The following is a 5,166-nucleotide window of genomic DNA, read 5'->3' as shown; positions in this document are numbered from 1 at the left end:
CAGCGAAAGGGAGGAAGAGGGGAAGAGTGCGCCGCTGCTCGTCTTGGGCCGATTGGGCCGCGCTGCGGGCGAAATGGGGAGGAAAGGGTGCTGGGCCGAGCGCGGGGGGGGGGGGGGGAGTTGGGCCTCGGCCAAAAGGAAGGGCTTTCCCATTTTTTCTATTTTCTTTTCTGTTTTCCAAAACTTTTTTAAATAGAATTTTGAGAGCAACCAAATTCCAACCAAAAGAAATTAGCACAAAAATAAAATATCACCAGCATGTATGCATAAACAAGTTCCTAAACTTACGTTAGATTTTAATTTCCACAAAATTATTTATTTGCTAGATTTAAATGCTCACAAAAATACTTAAGTAAATCAATTTAAATCCTATTAATTAGAAAATCAAATTTCGGGTGTTACATGTCTCTTGATTACTTTTTTCTTCCTACACTTCACTGCAAACTATATTATTGCAAACCTAATGAAGTAACTGGTGGTAAGCATACCGCACAACAAACTGGTAACCAGAACAAGTTTGGCACAGACAACCAAACATGGTTCCTGCATAACCAGTATTTGAATCTGACGCAAGTGCAGGCAATCAAACAGCATCTGCTGCTGCCCTGGCTGTGATGATGCAGGTAACCAAACAATAGGATGCTGCATGCACTGAGCCTGGCCAAAGCAGACGTGGCTGGCTGGTGCAGGCCTGGCTGGCTTGGGAGGGAACCAAACACGCCCATAGTATACCGGCTGGATGGCCTTGTCAGGCACAAGAAGATAAGGTAACACTGTTATCCAAAGATTAGACTTTGGACGAGAGAATAAGGACGCGCAAGAGGATAGCATAGAAGGAAAATAAAGAAAAGAAATGAAGGAAGAAATTTTTTAAAAAAGACAGGCATTATAGATATTTCATTTTTTTTGTCTACCCAGAGGATGTGATAACAACTTCATCTTTACTAGTGAAACTACTCATAGAACTGAAGTCAAAAAACTACTCCACAAGTAAAACAGAGTTGTACCAAATAGGCCCATAATTTTTGTTGTGAACTTAAATATATCCAAAATGTCTTATAATTTGAAATGAGTACTTTTAAGCATATTCCATTATTCATCTTTTTTTTTGTTGAGCTCTCACTCTCTCCTCGCTTTTAGATTGAAGATCTAGAGGGTGGGCACTAGGAGAGATCTCGCCATTCCCCATCTCTCTCCTTCATTCCCCCTCTCTTCTCCCTCCTTGCTAAAATGAATGCAGTTTTGTGGTGGGCAAATGTGCATTTGAGGAATTTAATAGAGACAGGTAGGTAATAAGTCATATGTTCTAAATTATTTTTCTCTACATACACTTAGGCCTTGTTTAGTTTCGAAAAGTGAAAAGTTTTCGGTACTGTAGCACTTTCGTTTGTTTGTGACAAATATTATTCAATCATGGACTAACTAGAATCAAAAGATTCGTCTCGTGATTTACAGCTAAACTGTGTAATTAGTTTTTGTTTTCGTCTATATTTAATGTTTCATGCATGTGCCACAAGATTCGATGTGACAGGGAATCTTGAAAACTTTTTGGTTTTCAGGGTGAACTAAACAAGGCCTTACTCATCTCCAAGAGTTTGGTAAAATTAACTTGCTAAATCTTCAGTTTTAGCAAGTTGCTAATTGATTTGGCAAGTGAAAAAAAGTGTTCTCTCCAACAGTTTTGTATTCTAACTTGGTAAAATTCATAAAAATAGCACCTGGTCGGCAGCAGCACCTGGTCAGCATCGGCAGCAGCACCTAATTCTCATTCATAAACTTAAACTTGGACAATTCTCATACATGAACTTAAACTTGGACAAACGTTTAAATTGACTCATAATTCAACCAACTAAACTTAATTTTCTGCATGTCTCGCGAGAATCTTCTTCTGCATAATCTCAATCCAATCACGCTGCATCGGGTCGGTCATGTCCGCTAACATAATTTATTTTTCTTCTTTCATCAAGTCGGCTTCAGATTTCTTTGCTTCATTTTCCACCCGCTTCTTCTCTAGCTCTAGCATAGCCTTCTCTATCTCTAGTGTCGCCAAGAACCTGTCCTCTTTGGCCTTCTCCTTGACCTTGTCGTAGGCCTCTTTCTTTGACCACATCTTCTCCAAAGCTTCCATGCAAGCCTCACCACCTCCTCGCCTAAGATTTTCTTTTACCTACAGATAAGTTCAAAAATAAATGTTTTATCATGAAGAAAAAATACATGTAAAATACATAAAATGCTTGACAATAATTATGTACCTTCTTTATCCCATCTGACCTCTTCCTAGTAGGCTCAGTTTGTCCAACATCACCAGCTATGACTTCAACATCATTGCTGGCTCCTTCATCTCTTGGCCTGGACACCTTTGTTGTCTTCTGTTTCTTTTTGCTTGCTGCTAGTTTCTCAAGCTCTACAAGTTCTGCCATCTTGGCTTTCCACTTGTCCTGTCCTTTAAGTATGTTCCAGCAATGATCAAGAGCAAAATGCTTTTTGTCCTTATCTAAGTCCGCATAATACTTCTTTGCATCATTAAGCTAAACAGATATATTGTCAATGTATATACATTTAAAAAATAAGATCAACTAAAACATTCAATACATATTTCATACCTAATCTTGGATAGTAGTACCACTTTGATTCCTACGAAGAATGGCCTCATAGCACGAACAGAACTTGTTCACGGACCATTGTATTGTCAACCATCTATGCATAATGGAACTCTCTGTACGAGGAAGTCCAGTTTCATTGTGTTGCTCGTAGTAAGCATGAACTCTTCCCCAAAATGTTCCACGCGATTGATTAGCCCCGTTGATGGGATCCTTGCTAACATTCAACCATCCTAAGCAAACAACTTCATCCTCCTTGTAATGAAAATGCTTGGACCTCCTTCCTCCCTTGGTACTGCGGCTTGCCTGCACTTCCTCAACAGGATTAGTGTCTTGAGTCATTGGAATGGACATCTCGTCCAAACCAGGAACATGAACCCCTTCTCCATTGCAAAGAATGTTGGACAGGAATTCTCCATCATCTCCTTCCATCCTAATCAGTCTGCAAAAAAGTTTATACAAACAAACAAATCACAAGATCAGATCAAAATAGTACTATACTATATAGCAAGTCAATTTAAATTAGCCAAACAGTTTGTATGATCCAAGATGTTTTTTCTACTATGGTCCAACAGCAGGCGAGCAGACAAACTGACAACCTGAATATATTTAAGTGCAAACCGAGAACCTGAATATATTGAAGTGCAAATAATTCTGATACAATATGCCTGTAGCTGACAAAACAAAAGGCACAGTAGCACTACAAAAATTAGTTTACAACAAAATCTCCATCTTCTCCTTCCATTCTAAAATCAGTTTACAACAAAAATTAAAAGCAAAACAGTGGGAAAAATATGGATGAACGAACAACAGAAGATGCTACCTCAAATTTGCAGAGTACATTACTAGTTATTGATAAGTTTATTCAAACATTGCAACATACAAAAACAACTCAGAATATACATTGTAGCCGGCGCAGGTGGCTCCTATACGGTGCTCGCTCCTAGCTCCCTAGTGGTCCACGCTCGGAGTGGTGAGGTGCCGGCTCGGGCGCTCGGCTGCTCCTTCGCGCGCAGCACCTGGCAGTTGGCACCTTGCGACGGCGACCGGCCCTGATGCATGATGCCCTCGATGCAGATCAACTAGGATTGGGGACTTCGGGTTGACCGATTGGGGATCGCTCCGCCAGTGGTCCTAGCCCTAGACTAGCAGATGGCGATAGAGTTGACGAGTTCAGGACGGAGAGTTGAGGAGACGGCGTACCTGATGGATGGCCTGGCGGCTTCGCCTTCAGAACAGCACGAACGGGGAGAGGAGAAGTCAGGGACAGATGGTGCTTCTTTTATTCACGCGCGACGGGAGGGATCGATCGACGGACGACGCGGGAAGAGTTTGGCGCGCGCTTCGCTCGCGTGGGAGGGGGCCGGCGAAGCCGAAATCCGCGATACAAAGTCCAGGCCGCGCGCGAGGTATACGCGCGCCGAGACGGTGTTTAGCAAGTTGGGAAATATACCAAGTGGATTTAAGGAGTTGTTGGAGAGATGTTTTTGTGTTTTTGCCAAAATAATAAGAATACCAAGTGGATTTGAGGAGTTGTTGGAGATGCTCTATGTATTTATATTTAGACTTGCTTTAATTTTCCGAAGTGGACAGTAACATTATTTCTTATTATTAGGCCATAACAGACCATGTAATGCCAATACAAGCGCTATATACTATGTATCTGTCCACAAGTCCTCTCTAGCCGTTCAGTTTCTTTCCTCTCTACGGCGAATTCTTGCATATGCACATGTTTGTCACGCAGTTTCCGGTTTTATATCGTGCATAATGGCAGAAGTTGATGCAAGTCCCAAGATCACAGTAGGGACGCGATATGGTAAACTGGTTCTCATAATACTCAGGCTTGTAGACGCTTTCTTCTGGTGCCTTCTCCTTCGTTAATAATCCTGCACTCAAATTTTAAAATAAAAATAAAAAAACAGCTGGTGCATGGATCATCAAATCAAATATATAATATACTAGATATAAATATTTCTAGTGTTGCTAATAAGGTTTGGATATTAATTACCTGATGATGAGAGTGCTAATAGGAGGGCGAGGCTAAGGCGGAGCATTACAATAATTTGGGTACTAGTCCTCATGTTTGTTAACTACTAGAAATGTTGTTTATGATCGGGCTGGTTTGTGGATGTATGTGGGAGAAGGAATGAATAGCAAGGGTTGCTTTATACCGAATGCCATATGCAAGCTCTCTATCTATACATGGAAACAATTTAATTACTGCTTTTACTGGAAGGAGTGGATATATATATATAGTCATATACTCTAGTAGGTACCAATAAATATACTACTCCATAGCTAGTAGCATAAAAACATGCTATATTTAGGAGTTCTTTTAGATAATGACTTGCTTTAGGAGTTTAAGTGCACTGAATTGTTCCTTCCAATCCAATCTAAAATAATACTTACATTTATATTATCTTATCAGTCTTAACTCTTGCCCTCAACATTTCTTTGCATTTTACACTAGCCATAAAAATATAAACGTATAATGTAACAACATCATGATTCAAGCCAATATAGAGTATGCCATGATGTAAAGCATTAAAGTTAACAACACTTGATT

At 40.3% G+C, this 5,166-nt stretch overlaps 1 long non-coding RNA gene across 1 annotated transcript; it reads right to left on the bottom strand.

The window, feature by feature from the left end:
- On the bottom strand, positions 4,187-4,733 carry LOC110429539. Its single transcript, XR_002446606.1, has 2 exons — positions 4,609-4,733; positions 4,187-4,486 (listed from the first exon to the last, which is right to left on the bottom strand). It is a non-coding gene; the product is annotated as an uncharacterized LOC110429539 (long non-coding RNA).

This window comes from Sorghum bicolor, chromosome 8, assembly GCF_000003195.3.
Source record: "Sorghum bicolor cultivar BTx623 chromosome 8, Sorghum_bicolor_NCBIv3, whole genome shotgun sequence".
Lineage (NCBI taxonomy): Eukaryota > Viridiplantae > Streptophyta > Magnoliopsida > Poales > Poaceae > Sorghum > Sorghum bicolor.
Note: the sequence above shows the minus strand (reverse complement) of the source record. Positions and strands in the feature narration are given on the sequence as shown.